Source organism: Pavona decussata, unplaced genomic scaffold, assembly GCF_977016875.1.
Source record: "Pavona decussata unplaced genomic scaffold, jaPavDecu1.1 SCAFFOLD_22, whole genome shotgun sequence".
Taxonomy (NCBI): Eukaryota; Metazoa; Cnidaria; class Anthozoa; order Scleractinia; family Agariciidae; genus Pavona; species Pavona decussata.
Genome location: NW_028145445.1, coordinates 659,213 through 680,199, shown reverse-complemented (window position 1 = coordinate 680,199; position 20,987 = coordinate 659,213). Strand labels below are relative to the sequence as shown.

General features: G+C 37.5%; 1 long non-coding RNA gene across 11 annotated transcripts in view; it reads left to right on the top strand.

Annotated features, from left to right (window-relative positions):
* Positions 1-20,987, top strand: part of LOC146486014 (uncharacterized) — a 370,416-nt gene that overhangs the window by 14,359 nt on the left and 335,070 nt on the right. For 6 of the 11 annotated variants that reach the window (XR_014860722.1, XR_014860715.1, XR_014860726.1 and 3 more), the window contains exons 4-6: positions 2,609-2,737; positions 9,097-9,225; positions 16,422-16,550. This is a non-coding gene — a long non-coding RNA (uncharacterized LOC146486014). The remainder of the gene's footprint in view (positions 1-2,608; positions 2,738-9,096; positions 9,226-16,421; positions 16,551-20,987) is intronic. The other 5 variants (XR_014860731.1, XR_014860730.1, XR_014860720.1 and 2 more) reach the window with 3 other exon arrangements.

Here is a 20,987-nt window from a genome sequence, read left to right as displayed (position 1 = left end):
GGCCGTTCATTTGCGACGATACAGCAATATTACTATATAGAGCCCTTATTGAACCATATTTTGATTATTGCTGTCCTGTGTGGGACGGTCTCAGCAACGAATTAGCTGACAAATTACAAAAACTACAAACTCGCGCCATTCGGGTCATAACAAAGTCAGATTACTATTCTAGCGCCACCGCCCTACGCGGTAAGCTGGGACCGGGGATAATCTCTGTACCAGAATGAAGAAGCAAAAATTGAAAATCATGTTTAAAACTTTAAATGATCAGTCTTCGGAGTACCTTAAGCCCTTCAGCACGGACTATGGACTTAGAAATAGTGACAGCAAATTGGCTCTGCCTAAGCCTCGTACCGATTTTTTGAAACGTAGTTTCTGCTACAGTGGAGCACATTTGTGGAACAGCCTTCCATCTAACGTCAGAGCCATTAGATCTTTTACTAATTTTAGAAATGAGATAGATCGCCAATAGTCCTCCTCGTACTCCCACACGGCAAACATGTAAATCAGGTTTAATTTTTGTCGTGCATGTAACTGATGTTTTTACCGTGTCTAGATAAAGTTTATGTATGTATGTATGTATGTTTGTATGTAAGCGGTCACTTAGCCATTCCCCGAGGGTGACCGCTTAATACAGGTTCGACTGTATTTTAATAACTTCTCCACAGTACTTTTATAAGAAAAGTAACGGGACAAGATGGGAGAATTTGTTCTTTGATATTAGAGGTTAAAGGGTTAACTGAGATGAAAAACTGAACTACAACGTCGATCTGTACGGATGCCAAGCCTTGGGGTAGAATGAACAATCACAATCATACATTGAGCGTTTTTCTTTTATAAAACAAAATTAAAATAATGAAAAGATTCTCTTGTCGTTAAAGGGAGAGTTTCACGGTTCGGCGCATGTGCGAGCGATAACGTAAGCGCTGTCAAGCCAATTGTTTTTGGCGGCGGGCAAGTCTTCAGTATAACTTGCTGGCATAAAAATAAAACTGACATGACCGACCAGTGTTTTGGTCACGTTTCAGAAAGAAAAAAAAAAGGCTGTCCATGTAAAACACATGGGGATTTTTGCAGCGCCGCTTGGACATTCAAGAAATGCAAGAACTTATGCAAACGTATACGGTTTTATTTTAGTACAATGTCGATATCTCGCGGCATTGACCTTTTTTTATTACGCGCGGTTCGAAAATCCGAGAAGCTCCCTAAATCCAGTATTTCATCAGCATTCAGTGATAAACTTACTATATAGTGTGTACACTCGATAACCTGATTTTATTAGACCAGCGAGAAGGCGAAAAACGAGAAATCCGCAAGCTTCAAGAAGCGGTGCGACTGTTTAGTAACAACGCTGAGCGTCCTTCAGAGATGCTGGAATGCATTTGAGAAAACTCTGCCATAGTGGCAAATCAAAACTGCGTTTGCCACTCGCAATGACCATAATTGTATAGATAAATGAATACCTTACAATAGATTTTGTAGTTTGCCGCAAATCTTTTGGATTTTTTTCTACTGCCCGCTATTCGAGCCCGCTAATAGACTACAACTAACTCGCACATTTGATCTCATATTTATTCGCTTCGCGTCTCACTGTTGCTCAATTTTTTCCATCCAAAGTAAAACACTGATGTTTGATGCTGTTTGTCCGTCGAATTCTCCGTTTTTGACAGTTGAATTCCATATGAACAAACAGTACGATTGAAATCAAGAAAATCCTCGCGAGTTCATCCAAAGCCAGTTGGTGACCTTTGCCATTTCCAGCGAAAGCAGATGTGCCGCGAAATCGTTGTCTATTTTAAACAGACTTATCCCTTTACCAATTTTCCACGTTTGGTGGACGTATCTTGTTAACTGCACAGGATTTCTACATCCACTCCACTCTGTCCGCTTAACTTCTGTGCTTCCGGAGAGTCCACAGAACGTCCCGTCGCCGGTCGGCCGCGCTATCAACAAAAATGTCGTTTTCGGATGCTAAAACACTTTTAACCTTACAAAAATCGAACTTATATTTACAACAGGAAACAAAGATTATAAAAAGTGAAGAACGAAAAGTGGATGATCCAAATTCGGACGCGATTTCAACAGATTGTTCCACCACAAGGTCGCATCGAATTTAGTGTCGACCCGTACAATTTATTTTTGAGCCGGTCTGCTCGCGCATGCGCTTGACCGTGAACTAATCACAAGTGCGTTTTTCCCTCTAGCTTTTCATACTTTTGATCATTGCCTGATCATTTTGTTGAAATAAACAACGAGGTATTTCTCTATTCGTTTTGTGAGTTTTAGCATGTACCTCAAGACGTACCACTTGGAAGACAGCTGTTCATGTTATATGTAGATGCAACTCAATGTTAGAGAGTCAGATGTGAGCGCTAGCCGAAAGGGGTCTGCCAAAATAAGGTCTAGGGGCCGGCTTTCCTCTCCCTCTTTGTCGGACTGAGCACAAGACCATCTCCGCTGGCATAAGAGACCTGCGGTGTCAGAGGTTTCTTTTGTCAGGACTGTTGTATTATTTCAGAATAAAAAGTAGCAAGATTAAAACATGACGTTTCGGCGACAACATGTAACATGATGATCACATTAACAGGATGATTATATTGACTTTCAGGCCTTCTTTGGGAAGAGAAATAAGCGCGCGGTCAGTGGATCAGCGATTCAGGCGATCGACAGAACGGTATCAGTTGTGACTTTGCTGGGGAGCGAATGGACCTGACAGGAAAACAACTTAAAGGTCTCAGTAAGTCTTGAACAATCATGTTTTATTTTATGTTGTTTCTTTTAATTTCACTGTCGTGTTTGCTTTAGATCGAGAACGAAATATTTTCGAATTAGCGATGTCATTGATTATTCTAGCTGTGAAGTTGTTCGTTTCAAGAACCATCGCCGGCTTAACTTATGTTGTCGCACTTCTTTGTGAGAAAACTTGCTTTCAGTTAAATACCGTAAGTTTACTTAGCTAATCAACACAATCAGACTTTCTGCGAATGCCTTAAGGTGGAGTTCCACTGTCGCGTAAATTTTACCTGCGTACAGACGTGAATTGAGCTGGCTTTACGTACGTAAATAAAATAAGACGCGATGTATGAGCGGCGTGCGTAAATGTAAAAAGTTGAACAGCATTCAACTTTTTACGTTTACGCACGCGACTGATACATCGCTTCTTATTTTATTTACGTACGTAAAGCCAGCTCAATGCACGTCTGTACGCACGTAAAATTTACGCGACAGTGGAAATCCACCTTTAGTTACTTTCTGGAATAGGCCTTATCACGGTTTTCGACGCCATTTTGACGGGTAGGCAAACAGGCTTGAAATAACAGTGTTTCTATGGAAATCCGATGTCAAATAATTTTCATAAAACATCGCTTCCGAAAAATAACAGGTTTGAAATAACAGTGTTCGTATGGAAATCCGATGTCAAATAATTTTCATAAAACATCGCTTCTGAAAAATAACAGGTTTGAAATAACAGTGTTTGTATGGAAATTTGATGTCAAATAATTTTCATAAAACATCGCTTCTGAAAAATAACAGGTTTGAAATAACAGTGTTTGTATGGAAAACCGATGTCAAATAATTTTCATAAAACATCGCTTCTGAAAAATAACAGGTTTGAAATAACAGTGTTTGTATAGAAATCCGATGTCAAATAATTTTCATAAAACATCGCTTCTGAAAAATAACAGGTTTGAAATAACAGTGTTTGTATGGAAAACCGATGTCAAATAATTTTCATAAAACATCGCTTCTGAAAAATAACAGGTTTGAAATAACAGTGTTTGTATGGAAAACCGATGTCAAATAATTTTCATAAAACATCGCTTCTGAAAAATAACAGGTTTGAAATAACAGTGTTTGTATGGAAAACCGATGTCAAATAATTTTCATAAAACATCGCTTCTGAAAAATAACAGGTTTGAAATAACAGTGTTTGTATGGAAATCCGATGTCAAATAATTTTCATAAAACATCGCTTCTGAAAAATAACAGGTTTGAAATAACAGTGTTTGTATGGAAATCCGATGTCAAATAATTTTCATAAAACATCGCTTCTGAAAAATAACAGGTTTGAAATAACAGTGTTTGTATGGAAATCCGATGTCAAATAATTTTCATAAAACATCGCTTCTGAAAAATAACAGGTTTGAAATAACAGTGTTTGTATGGAAAACCGATGTCAAATAATTTTCATAAAACATCGCTTCTGAAAAATAACAGGTTTGAAATAACAGTGTTTGTATGGAAATCCGATGTCAAATAATTTTCATAAAACATCGCTTCTGAAAAATAACAGGTTTGAAATAACAGTGTTTGTATGGAAATCCGATGTCAAATAATTTTCATAAAACATCGCTTCTGAAAAATAACAGGTTTGAAATAACAGTGTTTGTATGGAAATCCGATGTCAAATAATTTTCATAAAACATCGCTTCTGAAAAATAACAGGTTTGAAATAACAGTGTTTGTATGGAAATCCGATGTCAAATAATTTTCATAAAACATCGCTTCTGAAAAATAACAGGTTTGAAATAACAGTGTTTGTATGGAAATTTGATGTCAAATAATTTTCATAAAACATCGCTTCTGAAAAATAACAGGTTTGAAATAACAGTGTTTGTATGGAAATCCGATGTCAAATAATTTTCATAAAACATCGCTTCTGAAAAATAACAGGTTTGAAATAACAGTGTTTGTATGGAAATCCGATGTCAAATAATTTTCATAAAACATCGCTTCTGAAAAATAACAGGTTTGAAATAACAGTGTTTGTATGGAAATCCGATGTCAAATAAAACATCGCTTCTGAAAAATTCATGAATTGGAAACTTTTGGCACTAGAAAAAGGATTTTAAGAAAAAAATTGGAGGCATGCAACAGTGACGGAAAGCGTCCAGTCGTGTTTTGAACTTTCCATAGATTTCCCTGTATTTTTTCCCGCGAACTATTTTTAGTAGCAGCTACGTTAGCTTTTATGCATAAGCTGTTTACTACGTAATGTAAAATGACATTTTCACCGTGTTATGACCTGTATTTTGTACAACCTGTATTAAGCGGTCACTTAGCCATTCCCCGGCCGAGGGTGATCGCTTAATACACAAAAAGTTGCCTCTAAGACGTTTACGGTCTTTTTATGGAGTTAACATCTTGTTTAGCTTGAAGCAAATATTGTCTCTCATTTTAAAACACAGTCTATGCACTGCTGCAAACAAAGGGAGAAAACTGACTGAGCCTCCACAATTCAAACGCACTATATCAGTGGAGCGAAGCATTTGCAAAAACACACTCGTTATTTAAATACAATTCAAGCCTTTTCAGTATTACTGTGACACGTTGCATAGCTCTATAACACGCTACAACGATTACTAGAGAACTAAAAATTAAACCAAATAGCCGTGCCAAGAAACACAACTTCTTGTGACAAACACTAATATCCGGGCCCGGCATTGCAGCAATTACAGAATGAAGCTCATTGCACGATACAAGCAATGATTAATTCCTGTCCTAACATTACCCAAATCTCAACAAGAAAGGCAGTTAAAACTATCAAGCACTTAAAAGAGCCAAGCCAAACCCAGCTGAAATGCCCTATGTGGTATAAAAACAACGTCGTTCAACACACGGAATAAGAGGTCATATTCAAAACGAAGAGAATTCAAAAGAGGAAACTGAAAAATCATTAGGTGAAAATGACCTGTCGGATGATGAACATATGATGGTTAAATCCAAACCCGCTACAAATACTTGCGAGCAGCGCAGGCTTTTAAAACCAATTTATCCCTTAAAAAAAAAACCTACTTGTATAAGCTAGATTTAAAAAGGCTAAAACACGCGCCAGAAAGTGACGTAGGCTTGTCAGTCTTTATTTACACACCGAATTCTAAACCATAGGCAGCCCAACTGACAAAATCATTATTTTCATAAGAAAACTGGTTATTGGTACTGGCTTTCGCTTCAAAAGATTTTCCAAAATAGTCATTTGGAATTCACATTGAAGGAATATTTTTTCAGTCAATTAGTCGATTTTCTTGTGATCAGTGTGATGTTAGAAACAAATTGAGTTTCCCCCCTCTGCCCCCGCGCTATGAACGACCCTGTAAAATCTCCACAGTACTTTTTATAAGAAAAGTAACGGGACAAGATAGGAGAATTTGTTCTTTTATATTAGAGGTCCTGTATTAAGCGGTCAACCTGTATTAAGCGGTATTAGCTACAGGCAGTACTAGCTAACCTTCATGAATGGCTCAATGTAAATAAGCTCAGCCTGAATATTGCCAAAACGGAATTAATGTTAATAGGCTCACGGCAGAGACTGGCTAGTACTACAAGTGGCCATTCACTTACTGTACAAATTGAAGGTCACGAAATTGATAGAGTGCCCCACACCAAATCCTTAGGACTTTACATCGATCAAAATCTTTCGTGGTCCAAACATGTTAATAAGACTGCCAAGATTATCTCCTCTGGCATAGGTGCACTTAAAAAACTGAGGCCGTTCATTTGCGACGATACAGCAATATTACTATATAGAGCCCTTATTGAACCATATTTTGATTATTGCTGTCCTGTGTGGGACGGTCTCAGCAACGAATTAGCTGACAAATTACAAAAACTACAAACTCGCGCCATTCGGGTCATAACAAAGTCAGATTACTATTCTAGCGCCACCGCCCTACGCGGTAAGCTGGGACCGGGGATAATCTCTGTACCAGAATGAAGAAGCAAAAATTGAAAATCATGTTTAAAACTTTAAATGATCAGTCTTCGGAGTACCTTAAGCCCTTCAGCACGGACTATGGACTTAGAAATAGTGACAGCAAATTGGCTCTGCCTAAGCCTCGTACCGATTTTTTGAAACGTAGTTTCTGCTACAGTGGAGCACATTTGTGGAACAGCCTTCCATCTAACGTCAGAGCCATTAGATCTTTTACTAATTTTAGAAATGAGATAGATCGCCAATAGTCCTCCTCGTACTCCCACACGGCAAACATGTAAATCAGGTTTAATTTTTGTCGTGCATGTAACTGATGTTTTTACCGTGTCTAGATAAAGTTTATGTATGTATGTATGTATGTTTGTATGTAAGCGGTCACTTAGCCATTCCCCGAGGGTGACCGCTTAATACAGGTTCGACTGTATTTTAATAACTTCTCCACAGTACTTTTATAAGAAAAGTAACGGGACAAGATGGGAGAATTTGTTCTTTGATATTAGAGGTTAAAGGGTTAACTGAGATGAAAAACTGAACTACAACGTCGATCTGTACGGATGCCAAGCCTTGGGGTAGAATGAACAATCACAATCATACATTGAGCGTTTTTCTTTTATAAAACAAAATTAAAATAATGAAAAGATTCTCTTGTCGTTAAAGGGAGAGTTTCACGGTTCGGCGCATGTGCGAGCGATAACGTAAGCGCTGTCAAGCCAATTGTTTTTGGCGGCGGGCAAGTCTTCAGTATAACTTGCTGGCATAAAAATAAAACTGACATGACCGACCAGTGTTTTGGTCACGTTTCAGAAAGAAAAAAAAAAGGCTGTCCATGTAAAACACATGGGGATTTTTGCAGCGCCGCTTGGACATTCAAGAAATGCAAGAACTTATGCAAACGTATACGGTTTTATTTTAGTACAATGTCGATATCTCGCGGCATTGACCTTTTTTTATTACGCGCGGTTCGAAAATCCGAGAAGCTCCCTAAATCCAGTATTTCATCAGCATTCAGTGATAAACTTACTATATAGTGTGTACACTCGATAACCTGATTTTATTAGACCAGCGAGAAGGCGAAAAACGAGAAATCCGCAAGCTTCAAGAAGCGGTGCGACTGTTTAGTAACAACGCTGAGCGTCCTTCAGAGATGCTGGAATGCATTTGAGAAAACTCTGCCATAGTGGCAAATCAAAACTGCGTTTGCCACTCGCAATGACCATAATTGTATAGATAAATGAATACCTTACAATAGATTTTGTAGTTTGCCGCAAATCTTTTGGATTTTTTTCTACTGCCCGCTATTCGAGCCCGCTAATAGACTACAACTAACTCGCACATTTGATCTCATATTTATTCGCTTCGCGTCTCACTGTTGCTCAATTTTTTCCATCCAAAGTAAAACACTGATGTTTGATGCTGTTTGTCCGTCGAATTCTCCGTTTTTGACAGTTGAATTCCATATGAACAAACAGTACGATTGAAATCAAGAAAATCCTCGCGAGTTCATCCAAAGCCAGTTGGTGACCTTTGCCATTTCCAGCGAAAGCAGATGTGCCGCGAAATCGTTGTCTATTTTAAACAGACTTATCCCTTTACCAATTTTCCACGTTTGGTGGACGTATCTTGTTAACTGCACAGGATTTCTACATCCACTCCACTCTGTCCGCTTAACTTCTGTGCTTCCGGAGAGTCCACAGAACGTCCCGTCGCCGGTCGGCCGCGCTATCAACAAAAATGTCGTTTTCGGATGCTAAAACACTTTTAACCTTACAAAAATCGAACTTATATTTACAACAGGAAACAAAGATTATAAAAAGTGAAGAACGAAAAGTGGATGATCCAAATTCGGACGCGATTTCAACAGATTGTTCCACCACAAGGTCGCATCGAATTTAGTGTCGACCCGTACAATTTATTTTTGAGCCGGTCTGCTCGCGCATGCGCTTGACCGTGAACTAATCACAAGTGCGTTTTTCCCTCTAGCTTTTCATACTTTTGATCATTGCCTGATCATTTTGTTGAAATAAACAACGAGGTATTTCTCTATTCGTTTTGTGAGTTTTAGCATGTACCTCAAGACGTACCACTTGGAAGACAGCTGTTCATGTTATATGTAGATGCAACTCAATGTTAGAGAGTCAGATGTGAGCGCTAGCCGAAAGGGGTCTGCCAAAATAAGGTCTAGGGGCCGGCTTTCCTCTCCCTCTTTGTCGGACTGAGCACAAGACCATCTCCGCTGGCATAAGAGACCTGCGGTGTCAGAGGTTTCTTTTGTCAGGACTGTTGTATTATTTCAGAATAAAAAGTAGCAAGATTAAAACATGACGTTTCGGCGACAACATGTAACATGATGATCACATTAACAGGATGATTATATTGACTTTCAGGCCTTCTTTGGGAAGAGAAATAAGCGCGCGGTCAGTGGATCAGCGATTCAGGCGATCGACAGAACGGTATCAGTTGTGACTTTGCTGGGGAGCGAATGGACCTGACAGGAAAACAACTTAAAGGTCTCAGTAAGTCTTGAACAATCATGTTTTATTTTATGTTGTTTCTTTTAATTTCACTGTCGTGTTTGCTTTAGATCGAGAACGAAATATTTTCGAATTAGCGATGTCATTGATTATTCTAGCTGTGAAGTTGTTCGTTTCAAGAACCATCGCCGGCTTAACTTATGTTGTCGCACTTCTTTTTGAGAAAACTTGCTTTCAGTTAAATACCGTAAGTTTACCTAGCTAATCAACACAATCAGACTTTCTGCGAATGCCTTAAGGTGGAGTTCCACTGTCGCGTAAATTTTACCTGCGTACAGACGTGAATTGAGCTGGCTTTACGTACGTAAATAAAATAAGACGCGATGTATGAGCGGCGTGCGTAAATGTAAAAAGTTGAACAGCATTCAACTTTTTACGTTTACGCACGCGACTGATACATCGCTTCTTATTTTATTTACGTACGTAAAGCCAGCTCAATGCACGTCTGTACGCACGTAAAATTTACGCGACAGTGGAAATCCACCTTTAGTTACTTTCTGGAATAGGCCTTATCACGGTTTTCGACGCCATTTTGACGGGTAGGCAAACAGGCTTGAAATAACAGTGTTTCTATGGAAATCCGATGTCAAATAATTTTCATAAAACATCGCTTCCGAAAAATAACAGGTTTGAAATAACAGTGTTCGTATGGAAATCCGATGTCAAATAATTTTCATAAAACATCGCTTCTGAAAAATAACAGGTTTGAAATAACAGTGTTTGTATGGAAATTTGATGTCAAATAATTTTCATAAAACATCGCTTCTGAAAAATAACAGGTTTGAAATAACAGTGTTTGTATGGAAAACCGATGTCAAATAATTTTCATAAAACATCGCTTCTGAAAAATAACAGGTTTGAAATAACAGTGTTTGTATAGAAATCCGATGTCAAATAATTTTCATAAAACATCGCTTCTGAAAAATAACAGGTTTGAAATAACAGTGTTTGTATGGAAAACCGATGTCAAATAATTTTCATAAAACATCGCTTCTGAAAAATAACAGGTTTGAAATAACAGTGTTTGTATGGAAAACCGATGTCAAATAATTTTCATAAAACATCGCTTCTGAAAAATAACAGGTTTGAAATAACAGTGTTTGTATGGAAATCCGATGTCAAATAATTTTCATAAAACATCGCTTCTGAAAAATAACAGGTTTGAAATAACAGTGTTTGTATGGAAATCCGATGTCAAATAATTTTCATAAAACATCGCTTCTGAAAAATAACAGGTTTGAAATAACAGTGTTTGTATGGAAATCCGATGTCAAATAATTTTCATAAAACATCGCTTCTGAAAAATAACAGGTTTGAAATAACAGTGTTTGTATGGAAAACCGATGTCAAATAATTTTCATAAAACATCGCTTCTGAAAAATAACAGGTTTGAAATAACAGTGTTTGTATGGAAATCCGATGTCAAATAATTTTCATAAAACATCGCTTCTGAAAAATAACAGGTTTGAAATAACAGTGTTTGTATGGAAATCCTATGTCAAATAATTTTCATAAAACATCGCTTCTGAAAAATAACAGGTTTGAAATAACAGTGTTTGTATGGAAATCCGATGTCAAATAATTTTCATAAAACATCGCTTCTGAAAAATAACAGGTTTGAAATAACAGTGTTTGTATGGAAATCCGATGTCAAATAATTTTCATAAAACATCGCTTCTGAAAAATAACAGGTTTGAAATAACAGTGTTTGTATGGAAAACCGATGTCAAATAATTTTCATAAAACATCGCTTCTGAAAAATAACAGGTTTGAAATAACAGTGTTTGTATAGAAATCCGATGTCAAATAATTTTCATAAAACATCGCTTCTGAAAAATAACAGGTTTGAAATAACAGTGTTTGTATGGAAAACCGATGTCAAATAATTTTCATAAAACATCGCTTCTGAAAAATAACAGGTTTGAAATAACAGTGTTTGTATGGAAAACCGATGTCAAATAATTTTCATAAAACATCGCTTCTGAAAAATAACAGGTTTGAAATAACAGTGTTTGTATGGAAATCCGATGTCAAATAATTTTCATAAAACATCGCTTCTGAAAAATAACAGGTTTGAAATAACAGTGTTTGTATGGAAATCCGATGTCAAATAATTTTCATAAAACATCGCTTCTGAAAAATAACAGGTTTGAAATAACAGTGTTTGTATGGAAATCCGATGTCAAATAATTTTCATAAAACATCGCTTCTGAAAAATAACAGGTTTGAAATAACAGTGTTTGTATGGAAAACCGATGTCAAATAATTTTCATAAAACATCGCTTCTGAAAAATAACAGGTTTGAAATAACAGTGTTTGTATGGAAATCCGATGTCAAATAATTTTCATAAAACATCGCTTCTGAAAAATAACAGGTTTGAAATAACAGTGTTTGTATGGAAATCCTATGTCAAATAATTTTCATAAAACATCGCTTCTGAAAAATAACAGGTTTGAAATAACAGTGTTTGTATGGAAATCCGATGTCAAATAATTTTCATAAAACATCGCTTCTGAAAAATAACAGGTTTGAAATAACAGTGTTTGTATGGAAATCCGATGTCAAATAATTTTCATAAAACATCGCTTCTGAAAAATAACAGGTTTGAAATAACAGTGTTTGTATGGAAATTTGATGTCAAATAATTTTCATAAAACATCGCTTCTGAAAAATAACAGGTTTGAAATAACAGTGTTTGTATGGAAATCCGATGTCAAATAATTTTCATAAAACATCGCTTCTGAAAAATAACAGGTTTGAAATAACAGTGTTTGTATGGAAATCCGATGTCAAATAATTTTCATAAAACATCGCTTCTGAAAAATAACAGGTTTGAAATAACAGTGTTTGTATGGAAATCCGATGTCAAATAAAACATCGCTTCTGAAAAATTCATGAATTGGAAACTTTTGGCACTAGAAAAAGGATTTTAAGAAAAAAATTGGAGGCATGCAACAGTGACGGAAAGCGTCCAGTCGTGTTTTGAACTTTCCATAGATTTCCCTGTATTTTTTCCCGCGAACTATTTTTAGTAGCAGCTACGTTAGCTTTTATGCATAAGCTGTTTACTACGTAATGTAAAATGACATTTTCACCGTGTTCTGACCTGTATTTTGTACAACCTGTATTAAGCGGTCACTTAGCCATTCCCCGGCCGAGGGTGATCGCTTAATACACAAAAAGTTGCCTCTAAGACGTTTACGGTCTTTTTATGGAGTTAACATCTTGTTTAGCTTGAAGCAAATATTGTCTCTCATTTTAAAACACAGTCTATGCACTGCTGCAAACAAAGGGAGAAAACTGACTGAGCCTCCACAATTCAAACGCACTATATCAGTGGAGCGAAGCATTTGCAAAAACACACTCGTTATTTAAATACAATTCAAGCCTTTTCAGTATTACTGTGACACGTTGCATAGCTCTATAACACGCTACAACGATTACTAGAGAACTAAAAATTAAACCAAATAGCCGTGCCAAGAAACACAACTTCTTGTGACAAACACTAATATCCGGGCCCGGCATTGCAGCAATTACAGAATGAAGCTCATTGCACGATACAAGCAATGATTAATTCCTGTCCTAACATTACCCAAATCTCAACAAGAAAGGCAGTTAAAACTATCAAGCACTTAAAAGAGCCAAGCCAAACCCAGCTGAAATGCCCTATGTGGTATAAAAACAACGTCGTTCAACACACGGAATAAGAGGTCATATTCAAAACGAAGAGAATTCAAAAGAGGAAACTGAAAAATCATTAGGTGAAAATGACCTGTCGGATGATGAACATATGATGGTTAAATCCAAACCCGCTACAAATACTTGCGAGCAGCGCAGGCTTTTAAAACCAATTGATCCCTTAAAAAAAAAAACCTACTTGTATAAGCTAGATTTAAAAAGGCTAAAACACGCGCCAGAAAGTGACGTAGGCTTGTCAGTCTTTATTTACACACCGAATTCTAAACCATAGGCAGCCCAACTGACAAAATCATTATTTTCATAAGAAAACTGGTTATTGGTACTGGCTTTCGCTTCAAAAGATTTTCCAAAATAGTCATTTGGAATTCACATTGAAGGAATATTTTTTCAGTCAATTAGTCGATTTTCTTGTGATCAGTGTGATGTTAGAAACAAATTGAGTTTCCCCCCTCTGCCCCCGCGCTATGAACGACCCTGTAAAATCTCCACAGTACTTTTTATAAGAAAAGTAACGGGACAAGATAGGAGAATTTGTTCTTTTATATTAGAGGTCCTGTATTAAGCGGTCAACCTGTATTAAGCGGTATTAGCTACAGGCAGTACTAGCTAACCTTCATGAATGGCTCAATGTAAATAAGCTCAGCCTGAATATTGCCAAAACGGAATTAATGTTAATAGGCTCACGGCAGAGACTGGCTAGTACTACAAGTGGCCATTCACTTACTGTACAAATTGAAGGTCACGAAATTGATAGAGTGCCCCACACCAAATCCTTAGGACTTTACATCGATCAAAATCTTTCGTGGTCCAAACATGTTAATAAGACTGCCAAGATTATCTCCTCTGGCATAGGTGCACTTAAAAAACTGAGGCCGTTCATTTGCGACGATACAGCAATATTACTATATAGAGCCCTTATTGAACCATATTTTGATTATTGCTGTCCTGTGTGGGACGGTCTCAGCAACGAATTAGCTGACAAATTACAAAAACTACAAACTCGCGCCATTCGGGTCATAACAAAGTCAGATTACTATTCTAGCGCCACCGCCCTACGCGGTAAGCTGGGACCGGGGATAATCTCTGTACCAGAATGAAGAAGCAAAAATTGAAAATCATGTTTAAAACTTTAAATGATCAGTCTTCGGAGTACCTTAAGCCCTTCAGCACGGACTATGGACTTAGAAATAGTGACAGCAAATTGGCTCTGCCTAAGCCTCGTACCGATTTTTTGAAACGTAGTTTCTGCTACAGTGGAGCACATTTGTGGAACAGCCTTCCATCTAACGTCAGAGCCATTAGATCTTTTACTAATTTTAGAAATGAGATAGATCGCCAATAGTCCTCCTCGTACTCCCACACGGCAAACATGTAAATCAGGTTTAATTTTTGTCGTGCATGTAACTGATGTTTTTACCGTGTCTAGATAAAGTTTATGTATGTATGTATGTATGTTTGTATGTAAGCGGTCACTTAGCCATTCCCCGAGGGTGACCGCTTAATACAGGTTCGACTGTATTTTAATAACTTCTCCACAGTACTTTTATAAGAAAAGTAACGGGACAAGATGGGAGAATTTGTTCTTTGATATTAGAGGTTAAAGGGTTAACTGAGATGAAAAACTGAACTACAACGTCGATCTGTACGGATGCCAAGCCTTGGGGTAGAATGAACAATCACAATCATACATTGAGCGTTTTTCTTTTATAAAACAAAATTAAAATAATGAAAAGATTCTCTTGTCGTTAAAGGGAGAGTTTCACGGTTCGGCGCATGTGCGAGCGATAACGTAAGCGCTGTCAAGCCAATTGTTTTTGGCGGCGGGCAAGTCTTCAGTATAACTTGCTGGCATAAAAATAAAACTGACATGACCGACCAGTGTTTTGGTCACGTTTCAGAAAGAAAAAAAAAAGGCTGTCCATGTAAAACACATGGGGATTTTTGCAGCGCCGCTTGGACATTCAAGAAATGCAAGAACTTATGCAAACGTATACGGTTTTATTTTAGTACAATGTCGATATCTCGCGGCATTGACCTTTTTTTATTACGCGCGGTTCGAAAATCCGAGAAGCTCCCTAAATCCAGTATTTCATCAGCATTCAGTGATAAACTTACTATATAGTGTGTACACTCGATAACCTGATTTTATTAGACCAGCGAGAAGGCGAAAAACGAGAAATCCGCAAGCTTCAAGAAGCGGTGCGACTGTTTAGTAACAACGCTGAGCGTCCTTCAGAGATGCTGGAATGCATTTGAGAAAACTCTGCCATAGTGGCAAATCAAAACTGCGTTTGCCACTCGCAATGACCATAATTGTATAGATAAATGAATACCTTACAATAGATTTTGTAGTTTGCCGCAAATCTTTTGGATTTTTTTCTACTGCCCGCTATTCGAGCCCGCTAATAGACTACAACTAACTCGCACATTTGATCTCATATTTATTCGCTTCGCGTCTCACTGTTGCTCAATTTTTTCCATCCAAAGTAAAACACTGATGTTTGATGCTGTTTGTCCGTCGAATTCTCCGTTTTTGACAGTTGAATTCCATATGAACAAACAGTACGATTGAAATCAAGAAAATCCTCGCGAGTTCATCCAAAGCCAGTTGGTGACCTTTGCCATTTCCAGCGAAAGCAGATGTGCCGCGAAATCGTTGTCTATTTTAAACAGACTTATCCCTTTACCAATTTTCCACGTTTGGTGGACGTATCTTGTTAACTGCACAGGATTTCTACATCCACTCCACTCTGTCCGCTTAACTTCTGTGCTTCCGGAGAGTCCACAGAACGTCCCGTCGCCGGTCGGCCGCGCTATCAACAAAAATGTCGTTTTCGGATGCTAAAACACTTTTAACCTTACAAAAATCGAACTTATATTTACAACAGGAAACAAAGATTATAAAAAGTGAAGAACGAAAAGTGGATGATCCAAATTCGGACGCGATTTCAACAGATTGTTCCACCACAAGGTCGCATCGAATTTAGTGTCGACCCGTACAATTTATTTTTGAGCCGGTCTGCTCGCGCATGCGCTTGACCGTGAACTAATCACAAGTGCGTTTTTCCCTCTAGCTTTTCATACTTTTGATCATTGCCTGATCATTTTGTTGAAATAAACAACGAGGTATTTCTCTATTCGTTTTGTGAGTTTTAGCATGTACCTCAAGACGTACCACTTGGAAGACAGCTGTTCATGTTATATGTAGATGCAACTCAATGTTAGAGAGTCAGATGTGAGCGCTAGCCGAAAGGGGTCTGCCAAAATAAGGTCTAGGGGCCGGCTTTCCTCTCCCTCTTTGTCGGACTGAGCACAAGACCATCTCCGCTGGCATAAGAGACCTGCGGTGTCAGAGGTTTCTTTTGTCAGGACTGTTGTATTATTTCAGAATAAAAAGTAGCAAGATTAAAACATGACGTTTCGGCGACAACATGTAACATGATGATCACATTAACAGGATGATTATATTGACTTTCAGGCCTTCTTTGGGAAGAGAAATAAGCGCGCGGTCAGTGGATCAGCGATTCAGGCGATCGACAGAACGGTATCAGTTGTGACTTTGCTGGGGAGCGAATGGACCTGACAGGAAAACAACTTAAAGGTCTCAGTAAGTCTTGAACAATCATGTTTTATTTTATGTTGTTTCTTTTAATTTCACTGTCGTGTTTGCTTTAGATCGAGAACGAAATATTTTCGAATTAGCGATGTCATTGATTATTCTAGCTGTGAAGTTGTTCGTTTCAAGAACCATCGCCGGCTTAACTTATGTTGTCGCACTTCTTTGTGAGAAAACTTGCTTTCAGTTAAATACCGTAAGTTTACCTAGCTAATCAACACAATCAGACTTTCTGCGAATGCCTTAAGGTGGAGTTCCACTGTCGCGTAAATTTTACCTGCGTACAGACGTGAATTGAGCTGGCTTTACGTACGTAAATAAAATAAGACGCGATGTATGAGCGGCGTGCGTAAATGTAAAAAGTTGAACAGCATTCAACTTTTTACGTTTACGCACGCGACTGATACATCGCTTCTTATTTTATTTACGTACGTAAAGCCAGCTCAATGCACGTCTGTACGCACGTAAAATTTACGCGACAGTGGAAATCCACCTTTAGTTACTTTCTGGAATAGGCCTTATCACGGTTTTCGACGCCATTTTGACGGGTAGGCAAACAGGCTTGAAATAACAGTGTTTCTATGGAAATCCGATGTCAAATAATTTTCATAAAACATCGCTTCCGAAAAATAACAGGTTTGAAATAACAGTGTTCGTATGGAAATCCGATGTCAAATAATTTTCATAAAACATCGCTTCTGAAAAATAACAGGTTTGAAATAACAGTGTTTGTATGGAAATTTGATGTCAAATAATTTTCATAAAACATCGCTTCTGAAAAATAACAGGTTTGAAATAACAGTGTTTGTATGGAAAACCGATGTCAAATAATTTTCATAAAACATCGCTTCTGAAAAATAACAGGTTTGAAATAACAGTGTTTGTATAGAAATCCGATGTCAAATAATTTTCATAAAACATCGCTTCTGAAAAATAACAGGTTTGAAATAACAGTGTTTGTATGGAAAACCGATGTCAAATAATTTTCATAAAACATCGCTTCTGAAAAATAACAGGTTTGAAATAACAGTGTTTGTATGGAAAACCGATGTCAAATAATTTTCATAAAACATCGCTTCTGAAAAATAACAGGTTTGAAATAACAGTGTTTGTATGGAAATCCGATGTCAAATAATTTTCATAAAACATCGCTTCTGAAAAATAACAGGTTTGAAATAACAGTGTTTGTATGGAAATCCTATGTCAAATAATTTTCATAAAACATCGCTTCTGAAAAATAACAGGTTTGAAATAACAGTGTTTGTATGGAAATCCGATGTCAAATAATTTTCATAAAACATCGCTTCTGAAAAATAACAGGTTTGAAATAACAGTGTTTGTATGGAAATCCGATGTCAAATAATTTTCATAAAACATCGCTTCTGAAAAATAACAGGTTTGAAATAACAGTGTTTGTATGGAAATTTGATGTCAAATAATTTTCATAAAACATCGCTTCTGAAAAATAACAGGTTTGAAATAACAGTGTTTGTATGGAAATCCGATGTCAAATAATTTTCATAAAACATCGCTTCTGAAAAATAACAGGTTTGAAATAACAGTGTTTGTATGGAAATCCGATGTCAAATAATTTTCATAAAACATCGCTTCTGAAAAATAACAGGTTTGAAATAACAGTGTTTGTATGGAAATCCGATGTCAAATAAAACATCGCTTCTGAAAAATTCATGAATTGGAAACTTTTGGCACTAGAAAAAGGATTTTAAGAAAAAAATTGGAGGCATGCAACAGTGACGGAAAGCGTCCAGTCGTGTTTTGAACTTTCCATAGATTTCCCTGTATTTTTTCCCGCGAACTATTTTTAGTAGCAGCTACGTTAGCTTTTATGCATAAGCTGTTTACTACGTAATGTAAAATGACATTTTCACCGTGTTCTGACCTGTATTTTGTACAACCTGTATTAAGCGGTCACTTAGCCATTCCCCGGCCGAGGGTGATCGCTTAATACACAAAAAGTTGCCTCTAAGACGTTTACGGTCTTTTTATGGAGTTAACATCTTGTTTAGCTTGAAGCAAATATTGTCTCTCATTTTAAAACACAGTCTATGCACTGCTGCAAACAAAGGGAGAAAACTGACTGAGCCTCCACAATTCAAACGCACTATATCAGTGGAGCGAAGCATTTGCAAAAACACACTCGTTATTTAAATACAATTCAAGCCTTTTCAGTATTACTGTGACACGTTGCATAGCTCTATAACACGCTACAACGATTACTAGAGAACTAAAAATTAAACCAAATAGCCGTGCCAAGAAACACAACTTCTTGTGACAAACACTAATATCCGGGCCCGGCATTGCAGCAATTACAGAATGAAGCTCATTGCACGATACAAGCAATGATTAATTCCTGTCCTAACATTACCCAAATCTCAACAAGAAAGGCAGTTAAAACTATCAAGCACTTAAAAGAGCCAAGCCAAACCCAGCTGAAATGCCCTATGTGGTATAAAAACAACGTCGTTCAACACACGGAATAAGAGGTCATATTCAAAACGAAGAGAATTCAAAAGAGGAAACTGAAAAATCATTAGGTGAAAATGACCTGTCGGATGATGAACATATGATGGTTAAATCCAAACCCGCTACAAATACTTGCGAGCAGCGCAGGCTTTTAAAACCAATTGATCCCTTAAAAAAAAAAACCTACTTGTATAAGCTAGATTTAAAAAGGCTAAAACACGCGCCAGAAAGTGACGTAGGCTTGTCAGTCTTTATTTACACACCGAATTCTAAACCATAGGCAGCCCAACTGACAAAATCATTATTTTCATTTGAAAACTGGTTATTGGTACTGGCTTTCGCTTCAAAAGATTTTCCAAAATAGTCATTTGGAATTCACATTGAAGGAATATTTTTTCAGTCAATTAGTCGATTTTCTTGTGATCAGTGTGATGTTAGAAACAAATTGAGTTTCCCCCCTCTGCCCCCGCGCTATGAACGACCCTGTAAAATCTCCACAGTACTTTTTATAAGAAAAGTAACGGGACAAGATAGGAGAATTTGTTCTTTTATATTAGAGGTCCTGTATTAAGCGGTCAACCTGTATTAAGCGGTATTAGCTACAGGCAGTACTAGCTAACCTTCATGAATGGCTCAATGTAAATAAGCTCAGCCTGAATATTGCCAAAACGGAATTAATGTTAATAGGCTCACGGCAGAGACTGGCTAGTACTACAAGTGGCCATTCACTTACTGTACAAATTGAAGGTCACGAAATTGATAGAGTGCCCCACACCAAATCCTTAGGACTTTACATCGATCAAAATCTTTCGTGGTCCAAACATGTTAATAAGACTGCCAAGATTATCTCCTCTGGCATAGGTGCACTTAAAAAACTGAGGCCGTTCATTTGCGACGATACAGCAATATTACTATATAGAGCCCTTATTGAACCATATTTTGATTATTGCTGTCCTGTGTGGGACGGTCTCAGCAACGAATTAGCTGACAAATTACAAAAACTACAAACTCGCGCCATTCGGGTCATAACAAAGTCAGATTACTATTCTAGCGCCACCGCCCTACGCGGTAAGCTGGGACCGGGGATAATCTCTGTACCAGAATGAAGAAGCAAAATTTGAAAATCATGTTTAAAACTTTAAATGATCAGTCTTCGGAGTACCTTAAGCCCTTCAGCACGGACTATGGACTTAGAAATAGTGACAGCAAATTGGCTCTGCCTAAGCCTCGTACCGATTTTTTGAAACGTAGTTTCTGCTACAGTGGAGCACATTTGTGGAACAGCCTTCCATCTAACGTCAGAGCCATTAGATCTTTTACTAATTTTAGAAATGAGATAGATCGCCAATAGTCCTCCTCGTACTCCCACACGGCAAACATGTAAATCAGGTTTAATTTTTGTCGTGCATGTAACTGATGTTTTTACCGTGTCTAGATAAAGTTTATGTATGTATGTATGTATGTTTGTATGTAAGCGGTCACTTAGCCATTCCCCGAGGGTGACCGCTTAATACAGGTTCGACTGTATTTTAATAACTTCTCCACAGTACTTTTATAAGAAAAGTAACGGGACAAGATGGCAGAATTTGTTCTTTGATATTAGAGGTTAAAGGGTTAACTGAGATGAAAAACTGAACTACAACGTCGATCTGTACGGATGCCAAGCCTTGGGGTAGAATGAACAATCACAATCATACATTGAGCGTTTTTCTTTTATAAAACAAAATTAAAATAATGAAAAGATTCTCTTGTCGTTAAAGGGAGAGTTTCACGGTTCGGCGCATGTGCGAGCGATAACGTAAGCGCTGTCAAGCCAATTGTTTTTGGCGGCGGGCAAGTCTTCAGTATAACTTGATGGCATAAAAATAAAACTGACATGACCGACCAGTGTTTTGGTCACGTTTCAGAAAGAAAAAAAAAAGGCTGTCCATGTAAAACACATGG